Here is a 14,887-nt window from a genome sequence, read left to right as displayed (position 1 = left end):
ACCACGATCCCTATTTGCGGATTCACGATAATACTAACTCATATAATATGTTTTAGACTTTAATTCGCTAATAATTACTACGAATATTACTTTCTGTAATATCTAGTATTCGAATGAAAATGTTGCGTTCGTTCAAAGAGATTATTACGAAATGAGAATAATTTTCCACTGAGTAGAAATACTTTTAGAAATATTAAAAACGAAATCTGTAAGTCTGCATTCTTTTTAGTTACCAAGCTCTTTTATAATTGCTTGAAAGTTTAGTAATAAAACTAGCTTCCAAATGCTTATTAGTTTAATTTTTTTTACATCTTCAATTTAACATCATGTTTCGCGTTCCTGAGTTACTCACATCTAAGACTTTATGGTAAAGTCCGCATAAATATACTTAAGAAGAGATTCAGGAGATCTCGTGGGAATTTTAAATATTTAATATCCAATATTAACCCAAAAAGGAAAACAATTAGAAATAATAATGTTCTAAAAATATAATCTCCCATTCACCAATTATTTTAACTACAGTATCTTCAAACTCTACTTTCATTAAATATAATTTCATACAATATGTAATTACTGGAATGTCAGTTTCAAAAAAATATATTTTAATATGATAATATTATTTTCATAGCTTCTTAGCCCCAGTATATGAAGTTATTATCTGCTTCTAAATTGATAAACGCAAAATATAATACGAAGTTGGCATTTAAAAAATAAATTACGTCTTTGAATATGTAAGAGTATTTTAATACAAATGTGTCGGCTTTACAAAATTTTCTGGAAATAATTACTTTTGATCTCTTTATAAGAATAAATTAAAATTAATTGTTGAGTGTATATCATGTACCGCTTTGCTTGTAGTTATTATTTTGCTCGTCTTTGCCATAGTGGTATAAATGCGACGTTCTGATTTCGTCATCCGTGTGCGATTTACATTTTTAATCGAGTTCGAAAAAAGGGAGAGATTATCAATTCAACGATTTTTTTCATTTTTTTACAAACTGTGACTGGAGATGTTTGTGGTGAGGCAAAAAAACGTAATATTAAGTAAAACACAAAGAGTCGTTTTGTATTAAAGATACATTAGAGTGAAAAGAACAGCATGTTTTAAAGTGTTGAAACAAAATATTATTTTTAAACGCAATTATACTTGATAATGTAGACAGCCTTTAACTTTTTTTTATACGGCAAAGTGAAACAGTGCACTTGATGGTAAAAGATGTGAGATCCAGATAGTGTCGACTAATGAGAGATGATTATTCTTTACCAGTCTACACAAGTATGCCGGCCTGTTTGAACGAGATATACACAGAGTGAGCCCGGAACATGCCCCTTGGTTTTAACACTATGTGTATATGGTGGTCGCTATCGAGGCGAATATAAAATATAACCTACAACCAGCAAAGGTAATATTATATAAGGTAGTAAAAGATATAAACAACATAAATTGTAACATTTTATGGCGTGATCCTGAGGGATATTGCTTGATCTCGTTGAAGATTCAAAACAGAGATCAGGAAGGCTGTCAGTATTAAACTCGAGGAGAATTTCTCTTAGAATTTAGAAACATACTCGAGAATTTAATTCAAATATACTAAAACAACTTATGAGATAAGGATACTTCTCGGACCAATCTTGAAGTAAATAGATATAAAAATCAATTTGACTATTAAATTAGTCAAGGTGGTATATTTCAGTGCTATTTTAATATTAGTGATGTGATATAATACTCCATCAAAGGCTTGTAGGAAATGCGAAATAAGATATTCTTTACGAGAGAACATAAATTGGGTAAAGGTACGAGTACAAGTAATTAAACCCGCATCTTAAGTCAATTGTGAAGGATACTGCCGGCATTTTTAAGAAAGCTATACGCGGTTTCCCCAATATTAAAATAGCACGACTTAATCTGTCATGTCAAGTCACATGACATCGGAATGGGCCTTGGTATCCGCAGTCCACCACGTCCAACAAATGTTATCTCTGGTTACACCTATCAAGTTATTTATAAATTCCGTTGAATTTAGCTGCCTTTTGTCCTTGGACCGAATTTCTATAAGACAGTTTCTTCAGAATCTAGTTTACATAGTTGAATGAATTATGCACTTCAAAAAGGGCACATAAATCTGTACCGATTAGTCGAATTTTAACACTCTAGGTATATTTCCTTGTAGATTATACAAATTTTTAATTATCAGAAACTCTAATATTGTCTAATTGTATGATTAATTGTCGCAAACAATATTAGGAGTAAAATGTTATTTCTAATACAACCATTTGTTATAAGAGACATTGAATTAAAGTTAACGGATCTTCTAGCAGTCTATTTTCTATTCCGTGCGAAACTTGTCGCGAATGAAAATAATAATTTATTTTCTCCCAAGCGAACGAAACTAGGAGTAAACTGGAACAAAAAAACTATTCCTCGCAATTTTACTTTAAAAGTTAAGTGGCAACATTATAGCGGCTACTAAGATAATGAAGTAAATTTTTTTTTACTTGTCATTTATTGACTTTATAACCTCAGTACAACAAAACGGGTATATATTTTGTTCAAATGAATTACTTCATGGCTGTAAAATTATTATTTAAGTGATATAATTATAGATTTAAAGTGCATCCAGGAATCAATTTCATGTTGAATATAGTTGTATGGGAGTATAATCGTTACAATCATTATTATCAACGTGACATTTGATGTTTGATATATATATTTTTAAATATCATTACATATTAATTATGTTACTATGTTGCAGGTATAGGCGAGAAGTATTTGCAATTCATGCAAAAAGATTTAATTATGAAAATTTTAATGGAAAAATGGATGTTAATGCAAGGAATATTGCTTAACCGACAATTAATGCAATTTCATAATCGTACCGAGACCATGTCATTATATATTGTATTCAAAATATTTTACGCAATATTTTTAACACGTTCAGGGAATAGAACGATTTGCCATTATTAAAAAAGAATATTTCGCTGGTATACATAAAAATACAAACCTAAAAGACTGGGATACATGTTTTTATCAACTTTTACAACTTCGATAGGTAACCAGGAAAATGAAGAACTTCTTTGGGTGCGCCACTTCTGTTTTTTAATTTTAAAATCCATGTGCGTACAAAACGCTTGTTCCATATTTTACCACAACATATTGAGGGTTTTTATTTTTTTAATCGAGCTACGTGTGCGTGTTTTAATTGTACGCATTAAACGAACGTTTCTTTTTTTAAATTAGAATGACAACAAAGGACAGTGGTAACTTATAATACGAACATGTATAGGATGTTACTGTTATTTCAAAGATAAGTATTTAGTTACAAAATGTATATTAACTAAAATTATATAAGTAATTTTAAGTAATGTGCCTGTACGTAACTTTTATAAAGACAGTTCCTTGACTAGGATCGTTTTCATGCTAATCTAGGAATTATGCTTAGATAACATTTAAGTACTTTATCTAGGCTTACCATATTTTATTATGACTAAGAAAGCATTTTCTATAAGCCAAGCTTTTTGAAACAGTTCAACGAGCAACCTGTCATTGTCTCTTCGCATTTCGATATATAACTTAATAAGATTTTGAAGTCTTTTAGCTGAAAGTGAAAAAAATGTAATGAAAGTATTACCTACAAATATAGCTAGTTTATTCCTTTATTTTATGAAGAACTATCTTTTTTCTACCAGACCTACAGTCATCTTATACTTCATTTATAAGATCTCCCCATTTGTAGTTCAGATAGTATGCTAACTACATCAAACTCGCGCCTTTTTCCTCCTTTTGCAAGATGTTAGTTTGATATAAACGAAACGATATTAGGTGTGGATTGTCGAGATAATTTCTTTGTTTAACGTCCCTTTTAATTTACTGCACGTACAGAACATATTACCTGTACCTATTAAATTAATTAACTGAATAGTAAAAAGTATGAGCACATAGTGTGGGTATATTATGTGGTGCTATGTTTATGAATGAGCGAGCTGTGTGTTTGAAATGGGCAATAACTATTGTAGACAGTGGTACCGTACGCGGTCTCCATACAGTGAGCAGCTGGTTATTTAAGATTAATTTCCGCGTCGTGAATGTTTTGTGAGTGATTACTGTAGATAGTTGCCTCGCACTAAGGACAATGGTTGAAGTTAAACCACCGCTCAACGTTATTGCCGGCTCGCGTTTGTATAGTTTTCTTAATGTGAACTGCAATGTTTGGCAAAATAAAAGGTGTAGTTATATGGTCGGTTTATTACAGTTTTCTGTTAACATGTTAAAACTGCCGTTACAAGTCTTATGTCTTACCGTCAAGGTCAAAATCAGCATCAGATCCGTAAACAAAAACCGGATTCGTTACGTCACATTTCGAATCCATGTAAGCATATTATCGGCACATGAATTTATAACGTAACATTGCAAGCGGCGATGCGTTTAGTTATTGTTTCCTGCTTACTTGCGAAAGTAACACATGGCTTTACACTCAACATGCACATAAACACGCGGCTACATTATTCGCGGCAACGAGTCAACTACAAATAAATGACACTCTCAAAAGTACAATGAGATTATGTGTTTTGAAAGTCGTACGTTTAGCAACACATTCTATATGCAAAAGAAGCACATCAAATCTTACTCGGAATAATTCACTTTGGATTTTGATATGAGAACAATTCGATAATAAAACCGTTAACAACTATTTGAACAATGCCGCGCACTAGGTGTGCTATTTGGCTGTGTTAATTGCTAATCGGGCGTTATCAGGAAATGTAGGTAGGTGACATTTCGTAGGCATGTGCCTGCTACGGTGTGCGGAGGGCGCGCCGCGGCAGGCAGCGCGCTCACTCGCGGTTAGGAGAGGACTGTGCGTGCCGTGCGGCCGGCGGCGCGGCGTGCGCTCCGCTCGGGTGCTCGCCGGCGGCCGCGCGCGGCTGCCACTCTGCCAGCGGGTCGGTGCCGCTGGTGGCGGCTAGCGGAGCGACGAGCGGCGCGGACCGCGAACGCCGCGTTGCGCTGCTCAGCCGAGCGGAGCGGCACCGGCGGCTCTCTCCGCCTGGCTGGTGAAGTGGTGAGGGAGTGCATCGACCTGGATCATCCCCCACGCGTATCCCAGTATATGTCACTGACCAACAATAATTGTGACCACGTGACGTCATGTATCGACATAAAGAGCGTTATTAAACTAATGGAAATGGCAGTGCCCTTGAACAAATTGCACTATGATATGAGCCATTTTGTAGATATCCGACGCGTTGGCCTTTTTATAGGTTTTACTTTTAGGCATCGGTATTGTGAAGGCTAACGAAATTATATAGATGTATTTTGTACATGTATACGTCTGTATTTATATAGAATCATTTACATTACACATTCAATTTACACGACGTAAATATATAAAAGAGCTTTGACTATACTTAATCTTTTAAAGCAATTAAAAGCGATAATAGGGAACCATAAGCGATGATTAGAATAATTATCATGGATGGGTCGGCTTAACTTGAGTAAGCAATGAATGCAGCTAATTGTGTGCATTAACAAATCCTATTCAAATGTAAATCTTAAAGTTAAATCCTTTAGCTCTCTTGAGTCATGAACATGACTATGACTTAACAACGATATTAGTACGTATAACGATCTATATATCCTCACATGTATTATGAAACAAAGTAGCCCATCGCGTCTGTATGTCTGAAATCGCAAAACTCAACATTTACCTTATAAATTTCGATGAAATTCGGTATGATGACAGTTTGAGACCCTGAGAAGGACATGTACTACGTTTTATTCTGGGAAGATATATAGCGGGACTTTTATCCCGGAAAACTCACTCACGCGGGCGAAGCCGTGAGCAAAAGCTAATTGTAATAAAAAATGAAATGCCGTTCGTTAGTAAGCGCATCACTTGAGATCGACCGTACCGATTTGACTTTACGGAAGGGAGAAAAGGATAAATTGCAAGGAAAATAAGAAAATGTGGAAACGACTGCTTGGAATGTTTTTATCATTTTACTTTTTGAATGAACTCGCGACCATAACTAACGGTTTCAACGATGGATCTGCATAATATTTTTCTTGTTTCGTTTTTATGGCCGCGGTTGTGTATATTTGAGAGTAGATTGTAGGAATCAGGGGACAACTTTTTGAAGTAAAAATTAATCCAATTCTCATAATACTTACTTACGCAAATAGGATGGTATTATTACCTGATTATGGTATTGCTCATAGTAAGCAATACGATAGCCCATAAACAGTAGAACACCTTGAATTAAAAAGTATTGTTTGGTATTCCACTGTGCTCGCCATCCTGAGACATGGGATGGTAAGTATTATTATGTCCAGTAGTACAATGTTCTTCAAACCGGAACACAACAGCGACTACACACTACTGCTTGGCGGCAGAAATAGACATTGCGGTGGTACCCACCCAGGCGGACTCTCACATGTGAGGGACCTACCACCTTCTTAGTATACAGACATTATTTACGATAGGTGTGTTCGCATCATGCATAATATATCGAAACATGTGCAATATATGCAGGAGAAACACTAAACTCTCATAAACGAAGTTTATACACACATCAAGTAATTCACTAACTTTAGCCCATCGTGTATATCAGAGACACGACTGAGCGCCGTGTGATGATATTATTTATCCATACATAATTACCTTATACTCATACCAAATAGAGCAGAACTTTGTACAGAACAGCTGAACATACGATTTGCTTGATTACGAAGTTGACATGTATCGTTCAACTAACATAAATATCAGTAGATAGTTTACGTCGATACGATATGAAATAACGCTATGGATACTGTAGTAGTTTGGTCGAAAATCGATTCATACTGAAAAAATATTTTAAATATTTGTTCTAAAATCCAATAGCCTGAGTTATTGATTGCGTGCAGGGTATTATGTGCTGCGGATTATTTCGAATCGCAGCTAAACGTTCTTTTTTAAAGCCGCAATAGGCAATTTGAACGGATTAAAATCAAAAAGACAGTGTTGAGAAAGTACATAGCTAGGCGATATAAATTAATGTACTGGGGTCGTCGCCAAGATGTGTTTTTTACAATCGTCAACGCTAATAGTCAACAACAAAAAATTATAAGAATGACATCTCCTATTGATAAATCCTAGAATATGTCATTCTCATAAACAACGTTAGCGTTAACGATTGTAGAGAGGCATCGTCGTTACGGCCCCTGCTGTGATATACTAATTTTCCAAAGTCTATGAACCTGCTAGTCCTAAACCTAATGAGTTAAACATTTAAGACAATTTTAATTTTAACATTTTCCTTACTAGATCTCACACTCGTCAGAATATAAACAAAAATTTTAAGTAAAAGTATTTAATTGGGCATATCCAAACAGCTAATAGTTTAATACAGAACTTTCGTTTAATTTGTGCATAGCGCGGGTAAAAGTTCAGCAGGGTTTCAATTTGGAATCTAGAGAAATTTTAATAGCGTTAAAATGATTACCATATAATGGTACGAACAAAGCACTTTTATTCAGTTGGACTGCATAAAGATGGGCATAAAACGTGGTTTGTGTCGCCAGCATTGAATGCCACCCTGGAACCCTTAGCGGATTATCCGCTCTTTCATTGCGAAGTTATTCATGAAACAATAGCGATTCCATAATTTTGAATATGAAGACATAATATATAAACACATTTATATTGTATATTAGGTAATGAAATAAACAAACGCAGCCAAGCGATGAAAGTTGTCCGTTGCGACTAGATTTTTTTGCTACAGTATTCGAAATCAGAAAGGTGTGCAAAAAACTGATTTATTATTAAAGATGGAAAAAATGAGAACATATGTGTATATCTACACAAATTAATTTCGTACATCGTACAACTGCCACTCAGGTCTCAGGGTTGAATTCCGGATCGGGCAAATTGATATTTGGTTTCTCTGCTTAAAGTAAGCCTGGAGTTTGGATTATATTTCTTACATGTCGATATGCACGCTCACTATTATATTATAGAACGTAATACGCATGAGGAAAAGTGAATGCAGTAGTTGCGCCTCTGCCTACCCCTGCAAACATAAAAGGCATGAATGTGTATGTGTGTAAGTAATTAATAAATAATCTCTGGATTTTTAATGATGTAAAAGTCTTTATAATAAATTGAAAGTATATCCATTCCTTTACCCTATTTAATAAAATCCATTACATTACTTACAGACAACGTACAGCTTAAACTAATGGCTTTATGGGCATGAAATTTTACACACGAGTATGTTCCGTAAGTGAACAACATGAAAGGTGTTTTGGAAATCACCCCTGAAACCGGATTAAGTTCTATCGGGTAAATTATAATTTCTATAACTCCAAAACTTTCGAAAGGCGAAAATGGTTTTAATAAATGCTTTTACACTCAATGGCTTTGCATTTACCAAAGTATACACACACCTATATTAAGGGTTTTATTTTTCCTATTTTTTTGTTTTGTTTTATAATTACTTTATACCTATAGGTATAATTACAAACAATGCTATATTGTTATATTATAAAGAAGGTTCTATACATGTTTTGTGATTCTTTAATAAAACTTGTAGCAATTTCTTCGAGAACAAATAATATGGAATGTAAAATAGAAATAAAATGTTTGCTAAAATTTCAAGTACCTTGAAAAACCAGCCAAGTGCGAGCAACATTACCTACTTGTGCGCCATCTGTACTTAACATGTAGTTTTAATCAAGACGTGCGCTGCATGAACGTGTTCTGGAAATTCGTAGGTGTGTACTAGGCTTTATATTAACGAAAAAATAATTCTTTACTAAAAACCTTTGGTTAAATAAGATGTGTGGTTTCAGTAAAATAAGAATCTATGTACCACAAAAAGGTGAACTTAATTTAAATTATTGGAGAGTGTATGTCACCCACGAAATTTCACAAGGTTTAGATTTATAACAAGAACACAATGTTCTCTAGAATACTATTATTGCGTAATTTTGGTCTCGTCTAGTATGCTGTCAACTAAAATCTGTCCATATAATAATTACTACAGTCGAATCTAACTTTTAAACTAACCACAAAAATGTCTTTCGCGACTTGTCCGCAGAAATTGAGTATGAACGATATAATAGTGCCAAAAAGTTAGGCGCTTTCCACAATAGCTGAAATATGGGTGAAAAAACGATAAGAAATCTTATAAGAAATCTTTATTTGGAATAAATAATACAGTTTTTTTTTAAACATAGATAGTTTATAAGTTGTGCTAAACTCGTTATTGTATTCATCTCCATAGAACTCAAGGGTTATTTATATTTTCACATGGGCGTGGCAGATAGAAGACCTACACTTTGATTAATAACCGTACATAAACATGTCGCTTTCGTCTGGTATCAAAGGAGACAAATAGAACAGATAAAATATATTACTTGAAAATCCTGAGCGGGATGAAAAAGTCTAAACGAAGATTAATTAGTTCAGATTTACATCACTAGTTTGTAACGAAATATAAATTACGAAATTGAAATAAATATTTCAATGTCTGTTCTTTTTATTTATAATTTATATTATAAGACTATTGATCACTGTAAGTTCCTAATATGGCCGACTGTTTTTTACTTCATCTTGTATTAAAAAAAATGCAGCTGTTGCATTTAAAAACTAACATAATAATCAGCATGGTAGTATTATTATTCTTTTAATAAAAAAAAAATGATATTTTATCCGTTTCGTGAAACAGATATATAAAATTTTATAAACTAGGTTTATTTTCTATCATAAAGTATGTGGATCAAAGTTTAGGACTCTTCCTTATTTAAAAATATTTATATTTTCTTTCAAAGTTGTAAAGACACATTATTGTCAAAAATTAAAATTGCGCCGGTCTATTTATATCTTGATTTATATTCCTAGTCACTCGAGGTTACCGTCTTTTTGTTAAACTCAATAGACAAAATTGGTTAGTTTTTGCTCTAGTTCAAAGGCCCAAATAAAAGAGTTGGTAGAGCTATTTCAGATTCCTCTTCCATTTTTGCGGCTCGGCGCGATGAAACCACTGGAGACTTGATACTTATATTATGCACAAGTATGAAATAAAAACAACTTTATTAGTTTGTCACGTTGAAATCGTGTACTTTTCATGACAATTTAAAGTTTACTCTTGGTAAAATTAAAATTTTTCAAAAGTAAAATCGCATAATTATGAAAGTAAGCTCAGCACAATATGACCGCCGATATAAAAGACGTTTACTGCACGCCAATTTATTGTCAATACTTACACTCTTAGAAATTAAGAAAGGAAAAAGATTTTGATATTTGATACTTTGATCTAGGTTTTCATCACCAATTTCGACCTTATAGTTCACATATTATATTTGCTACGAAATGTTCGTAATAAACGGCAGCCATGCTAGCGTTATTGTGGAAGATAGCAGACGAGACTCGGTTTTAATTTAAGCAAAACAAAACTCTTTGAATAATGATGAGGAATGTTGGGTGTTATGGCACTACTTCGAACTTTTGATTCAAATGGCAACCGCATGGTTATTATAGGTTATAGCATTACTAATAAATTTTTTCTTACGTTTGTAGAAATTATACGTGTTCAAGTATCAAAACTATACGATTATGGACATGCATAAACCCCAGAACAGCACGATATTAATTGTTTTGTGATATAAAGACTCCGGGAATATATTCCTCTTTAATAAACATATATGATATACTTACCGGTAATATAACAAACGATGCTTTGAACTTACCTGAAAATGAAAGTCACAATTACAGTTTACTTATTTCTACAAAAAATATAAGATTAGATATAAAAAAAAAAACCCAACAGATTAAACGAATAAAATTCACGAAATCAGTTTCTCATGATCTTTCGCGTAATATGATAACCGAGCATGATAAAAAAAGTATTAAAAAGTTGTGCCTATGTCGCGGGCCGCACGGTTAGCGGCCGCAGGGTGCGCCGTATCGACCGCCTGTGACGTAACCAGCGGGAACCGAAACGTACTGGAGGTCGGGAACTAACAAATCACTATTTAGAACCAGCAGTTACTTGCAGATTTAATAGATTTATACTTTTCAATTACGGATTATGATGATAAATGTGAAATAGCAGTTGTAAAGCGTTTCCGAAAAATATTTTCAATTCAATAAATTGTATTTTTATCGAGAATATGCAATAAATACCCGATTCTTTAGTATAACATTACACGTATGTATTTACTAGGTTCCCCAATGTTTGCATTTAGGCTACGAAAGTGAAATTTAAAACCTCATGTGTGTGATTTTCCGCACATAACTTTACAGAGATAGCTTGGATTTAGGTCCAAGCTAATTATCTATGTGAAATAGTTTATGAAAAAAACTGTACAAACGGATTCCGTGTATATGTGTAAATTTTTGATTAAATCACTTTCCAATTCTGGTGTCGTTTAGTCAAAGTAAATTAATAATTATCATATTTTTGGGTTGACATAACATTGTACAAGTAGTTTGCGTATTAAATTTTATTAAAATTTATTTTAGTTTGGATAAATTCCAAAAGCAACACGTGTGGTACTTTCGCAAGTTGAAGACAGAAATAAATTGAAGTGCATAATAGCTCTTATTTTAAGGAGCTGTTTATGAATATTTCGATTTATTTCAATGCGATGAAAACCTTTATATCTCTGCAATCCATATAAAATGTCCATTTCCATAATCCTTTCGCGTTCCCGAGTGCACAGCGCGTAAATAAAGGCGAAAGCATTACTGTTAAAAGATCCACGCCCTCGAATTGGTATTATGGTCTTGTACGCAATAACATGGTAATAACGCTTTATTGCCACTAACAATGTTTTACCGCTGAAAATGTGGAATGTATTCTGCACGATGTGATGGAAAGGCATTAGAGACAATCATATATTATTTGTGTATTGTCATTTACTCATCTACAAGAATTTGCCCCAATTGCACTTACTTCCATTTAAATTTTGTGAGGATATTTTAGATAAAATTTGTGAACATTGAATCTCAAACTTTAAACCATAAGCTTCAAGAGTATGAAACTGCAATTCATTCTTCATCGATTCAATATCAAATGAATACACACGAGGTACTATTCTTTACCATTTGGATACCCTTAGTAGTAACACAATTTGGACAAGTTCTCATCTGAATAAGCTTCCGACGTTATAGGATTAATTTGCGGGTGGGGCTTTCCCGGAGGCAAGGACCACCGCACTGACCGACCTAGAATTATTGTACTCAGACGTAACATTGGGTTCGTAATGAATTGAGGGCCGCTGAAGAAGCTATCTTATACAATTTAACTTGCTCTCGGGGGCTATATAGCTCAGTCTGTAAGACTTGCAAGCATTACTAGGTTGTAGGTTTCTTAAACGCGAAAAACTGCTTAGGTAAGTATTTATAAGTACTACAGAATATTTCCGAAAGAAGTAGATAATGGTATAGATTATAGGTAATGTAATCACTTTCGTGTTCTGGGTTAAAGAACATCATACGTCATCTGACAAGTTATGTTAACAATGCACCTAGAAGTGGCGAAAGGTGAAATTTTCCGAAAGTGAAGCCGACATATAGGTATATATTAATATGCAAAATTGTAGTCTGCAAATTTTCTAATAACAATTAGATTCTACAAAAAAATGACATAAAGAGAAGCAGGAATCAGTTTATTAGAACCCTTCGTCTCTGGCACCTGGGGCGAAAGATATCCGAGTATTTAACTCTTTTCTAAATTAGGTACAAAATACCGTTATATATGATATTCATCCCAACAGATGTTTTTACAGGCATGCTATAGTTCTTGTAAGTAATTTATAATTGTAAATTGTTTTGAGCATAGTGTAATATTGTAAACGTTTTAGACTTATGGCCAAAATAACTGAATAGATGAACTAACTGAACATTCTGAGATTAAATATTATGTTATATCTGAAGATGACGACCGATATACAGTTCCACGCCTTCCTTGTTTACACGTCTCGTCATTCAGTTTTATATCAAAAATATATTCCATATTATTGTTGGAAGAAATCCGGCAAGATATATCAGATGCATCGTGTTTCGCCAGGGATGTTTCAATCCGTTGATGTAATAGGAAACGAGCTTATCTTATATCGGACATCCAATCCCGGAGAATGCCGGAAAACCGAGATAATATTTTGTTCAGAAAACTTGCACGAAGAATAAAAGGACCACGCATTAAGTCTTAGAACGACACGACTACCAACTGATAACCGCAGCCATTAATTCGCACGGTAACGACTTGCCACGACGATTTTTAAGAAAAGTTATTTCGTGACGTATCGATTTCACGAGATCAAATTATCAAGTTCGAAGTTAGAAAGAAAGTGTGACGTTAACTTATGTTACAAGAACTTTACCGAACAAAGAGCGGAACAAAATTGCGCCATTGTAACCTTTTTCATGTATTATGTAGGAGAGAAGGCATTACCGCAATCATCGCTTTAAAATTTATTGAGCCATGGCGTATTTTAATCACTGTGGTTAATATGGTAAGCGTTCGATGTAGACGGATATCATAGCAAAGAGCCAACGCCTAGTTGGATCGAATGCTTTGTAACCAATCTAAAAATAACCTTCATGCACTAGACATAACAGTCTTTGATCACCTTTCATAAATGAACACCACTCATAAAGTCTTCACGCATCGCTCAGTAAACACTGTTTATATTATACCTTGTTAATCGAGTAACGGCCATTAAATGGAATGCTTCACGTTCAAATTCAATTATTAATTTCAATATCGGAAATATTGTCAATATACTTCATGCACAAATTTCATTGAGTACCTTTTAGGAAAAATAGAATGGCAAATGGCAATATATATATATATATATATATATATATATATATTTTTTTTTTCTCTATTGTTTACAGTAAGATTGGGACTTTTAGTACTTACAATATTTTTTTTTATCTATAGGCAAGATGTATGTATAAGTAATCTATCTTATAATAAGTTTACATTAATAGAGATCTACGGCTAATTCTTTTAGTACCTCCAGGTTTAGATTCTAGTCTATAGTGATAGCGTAAATGTACTATAAATTAGCTTCTGGGTTTCACAAGTCCTTTAACATTTTGTGTTCGATTTTCTAACAAGATTTTCCTGGCAATGGAACTGAAAAAAGAAGGTTTATGTCAGACCGATGAATGGTTTCAAAAGTAAGTGAAATTAATCCTGTTTTATACCTACGTTATAAGTGTCTGTTGCGTCTCTGTATATCAAACTCACAAATGATACGCAACAGTCATTTCACCTTGTGATATGAGACTGCTATGGTCGGATTACGTTTTGTGTTAAGTCGAGCTTAAACATCCGTATAAAATTGCCATTGACAGCTCGCGAACTGAATAAAGTACAAGTATTCTGATGGGAAGAAAAATAGAGCAGATTTATTTTGCTCTATTTAATTAATGTCAATAATTTCAAAGGTTCAGTCTATTAAATTCTTGACCAATCTGCGTATTTCCTACGTCAGCAATATACGTGAACTTGATGCTCGTCAACTGAAATAGACGCGCAAATTCTAATTAATTATGAGTAAGTGATATAGAAAATTTATCACACGCCATCATGACATATTAAGGTCGCCTGAGCCGTTGGATGCAAGCGGCACAAGACCGCAGCTTGTATTTACTATAGAGAAACTTTAAATCTGAGCGATGTCTTCCAGGGATATATTATATTCAAATTTCATTATTTTAGATGTTTAAATAGACGTTATACGTGTAAGCTTGGGAATATATTTTATAACAGAAGTACTAAGTCGAATAGTTTTAAAAGATCAGCATTGCTTATTAACACTCACAACCAGACTTATGTTGACACAATGTCGATATTTGGAACAAAACGTAGTTCCGTTTCTGACTTTTCAGTTTGTTTG

The 14,887-nt window shown here is 33.7% G+C and overlaps 1 protein-coding gene across 5 annotated transcripts in view; it reads right to left on the bottom strand.

Moving 5' to 3' along the window:
- Positions 1-14,887, bottom strand: part of LOC115442524 (cAMP-specific 3',5'-cyclic phosphodiesterase) — a 351,093-nt gene that overhangs the window by 207,745 nt on the left and 128,461 nt on the right. Inside the window, exon 1 of one of the 5 annotated variants that reach the window (XM_037443240.1) lies at positions 4,626-4,860. The exons of 3 other annotated variants lie outside the window; for them this stretch is intronic. The gene's annotated coding sequence lies outside the window, so the exon portion shown is untranslated. Of the gene's footprint in view, positions 1-4,625; positions 4,861-14,887 lie in introns of those variants that run through there. One more of the 5 variants, XM_037443239.1, reaches the window with a different exon arrangement.

Source organism: Manduca sexta, chromosome 26, assembly GCF_014839805.1.
Source record: "Manduca sexta isolate Smith_Timp_Sample1 chromosome 26, JHU_Msex_v1.0, whole genome shotgun sequence".
NCBI lineage: Eukaryota > Metazoa > Arthropoda > Insecta > Lepidoptera > Sphingidae > Manduca > Manduca sexta.
The sequence above is the reverse complement of the archived record's forward strand: the minus strand, read 5'-3'. Positions and strand labels throughout refer to the sequence as shown.